Here is a 2878-nt window from a genome sequence, read left to right on the forward strand (position 1 = left end):
GAGCGGAACGCCCATGAAGCACGGGAGGAGCGCGAGGCGGCGGAGAAAGCGGCCGCCCAGGCGGCGAGGTTGCAGGCCGACGCGGCAGCCAAGGCCCAGATGGAGGCGGCGACCGCGGAGCCGGAGGCGGAGGGTTCGCGCAACCAGCCTCCGCTGCTCGCCATTCCCCTCCAAGCCGTGGCTCCCGACACCCCTTTGCCCTTGGCGGAGGAGATCGTCCAAGACCCGCCGCTGATGGAGAGGGGGGAGGACCCCGTGGCCTTTGCGCGGAGAGCGCCGCCAGCAGCGCCAGCCGGAGCGGGCCAAGGCGGCCAATCATCAGCAGCGCCGGAGGGGCCGACCGGGGGTGAGCCGGAGGACAGAGCCGGCCTTGAGATGCAGCCGGTGATGGGCCGGCGCGCAGTGGGAGGCGCCGCTCCGCCGGAGTTGCGCCGAGTCACAGGCGCAGGCTCGTCGGCGGAAGATCTGGAGGCGGCCAGCACTGCCACGTCCGAGTGGACTCCCAGCAGGGGGACTGGCGAGCTGAATGTGGCGGCTCAAGGGGTCCGGAGCCGGCTGCAAGCTCAGGCCGCCCTGCTGCAACAGTTCACCCAGGAGTTCCTGTCGACGCGAGCCGCCATCCGGGTGAGTCCTTCGTTCTTGGCCGCTTTTGATTTCTTGATTTCTTCCGTGGGGGCGCGTCAGCGCACCCACTGGGTGTAGTCCCCGAGATTCGGGCCGACTGCTGCGCAGTCGGGTCGGATCTTTCTCGACGGCTACCTTACTTTGCTTTTGGTCTGAACTTTCAGGAATATCACAACTCCCGTGCTGCCGCCTTCAACTCCCAGGCTCGGGAGTTGAGCCGGAGGACCGACGACCTGGCCGACAGCCGAAGTAAGTACTCGATCTTGTCTGTCTCCTGTGGGGGCGCGGCAGCGCACCCACTGGGTGTAGTCCCCGAGATTCGGGCCGACTGCTGAGCAGTTGGGTCGGATCTTTCTTGACGACTCTTTCCTTATTGGTTTTTCTTTTTCTTTGTCTTCAGGGGCCAACGCCGACTTGAGGAAGGAGCTCGGCGAAGCGAAGGCCGCCCTTCATACCAAGGATGCCGAGTACGCTGCCTTGGTCCAGGAGCGTGATCGCCTGGCCAAGAAGCTGGCCGACCAGGAGAAGAGCCACAAGGCGGCCCTGCAGGCGGCGCAGGATAGCGAAGCCGCCCTGAAGGCGGAGTATGAGACCGAGGCGGCGAGCTGGGCTGAGACCCGGCGAGCCCTGGATGAAGGCTTCGGCCGGATCGAGGATTTGATCGACGGTAAGCCGCCTTCCTCGCCCCTCCCCTGCCCCTTGCCGCCTGGGTTTTTGGCTTAACTTGAGCTGCTGCTTGTTTTTTGGTGCAGACTACTTCCCCGGCTACTCCGCCTTCGCCGCCCAAAGCATTGAGGCCCATCGCGAGGCGCGTCGTCAGGCGGGGGCCAACATCGCGCCGGATGCGAACCGGACGCTTGAGGAGCAGCTCTTGGCTGTCCAGGCACGGTTGCAGCCGGCTCATCGGATGCTTCGCCGGCTCCAACGTGCCGGGGCGCAAGTGTTGGCCGCCCTCTGGCCCGGCGAGATGGTCCCCCGCACCCCAAGCCAAACTGCCGACTGGCTGGAGGTCGCAGTCAGTCGCTTTGAGGCTTGGAAGGCGTCGGCGGCCCGCCTCGGAGCCGGACGGGCGTTGGAGTTCGTTCGGGCATGGTACCCAGGGCTGAGCCTGGACCAGCTGCGCACTTGGCGGATGGAGGCCAACGCGGAGCTGGAGGAGGTGAGGCCGGCTATCGCCCAGCGGGCTTCGACGATCACCGAGTGCACCGACATCAGCGTTTTCGCACCCAAAATCGATGATGACGGTGTTGCTCAGCCGGAGGAGTGGTTCGGGCTGAACCCGACGGTGGGCGAGGACTCGGCGGAGGAGATTGCGTCCAGCGAAGAGGGCGAGGATGACGAAGAGGAGGACGTCGAAGACGTCGAGCCGGCTGGTGGAACAACCGGCCGTCCTCAGGCCGACCGTGCCTCCAGCAACGAGGCGCGTGGAAGCGCGCCCTCTGCGGGAGGCGGTGACCAAGCCAAAGTTCGCCAGCCGGCCGCTCCTTCAGCCGGCACGACCGTCTCCGCCAACCAGCCCGGCTCATCGGTCGCTCCGCCAGCTTGACCTGCCGTCCTTATTTTTCCTGCTTGTTGTCTTTTGAACAATCTTCATTAAGTTTTCGCAGTTCCACCCACTGGGGGTGTATCCAAACTATGTTGAATGCTGGCCTCTCGGAGGTCTTTTATGTAAATATTGTTATGTGCATGTTCGGTTTCCATTCGCGTATGCTTTTTATCCTTAGGCCTTTTCCTTTGTCGCCTTCCCTCTTTGGGGAGGCAAGTACTTGAGCTTTCTTGGATTGAAGTGAAATGAATGGAAACCGGCCGGCCGGCTACTCTGGTAGCCAGTCGGCGGTGGGAGAAAAACCGGCTTTTGTTATATTAGTCCGTTAGTCCCTAGCCGTTTTTCGTGTGGGCGCCCATTCCTGCCTTTAACTCTTGCCAGCCAGACAGCCGGTTCTTTGAACTGCTACTTTTGGCAAGAAAAGGCTTGGGAGCCGGCACACTACTTGTCTGACTGCGGGTAGGACTTCTAATATAACTCCAGTCGGCCAGTCCCCGAGCCGACTAGTCGAACCCGGTGCCGGACGGAACAAGTAAATGAAATGACAAGGTCATAAGCATGATACTTTTCATTCATAAATAAGGGATGGCAGTCCCCGAGCCCTCCTCGGGGGGCCTATTGTCTCGTACTTAATACAAAAGTTAGCGTGATACATACTGCATTTCAACTGTAAAATCTTCGAAGGAGGTTGGCGTTCCATGGTCGTTC

The 2878-nt window shown here is 61.9% G+C and overlaps 1 long non-coding RNA gene across 1 annotated transcript; it reads left to right on the forward strand.

The window, feature by feature from the left end:
* The first annotated feature begins 464 nt into the window (after nt 1-464).
* LOC147978891 (uncharacterized) lies at nt 465-1141 on the forward strand. The gene is made up of 3 exons (XR_015599641.1): nt 465-624; nt 789-873; nt 1025-1141. It is a non-coding gene; the product is annotated as an uncharacterized LOC147978891 (long non-coding RNA).
* The last annotated feature ends 1737 nt before the right edge of the window (nt 1142-2878 follow it).

This window comes from Triticum urartu, chromosome 3A (assembly GCF_056163025.1).
Source record: "Triticum urartu cultivar PI428250 chromosome 3A, HENAU_Tu73, whole genome shotgun sequence".
Taxonomy (NCBI): domain Eukaryota; kingdom Viridiplantae; phylum Streptophyta; class Magnoliopsida; order Poales; family Poaceae; genus Triticum; species Triticum urartu.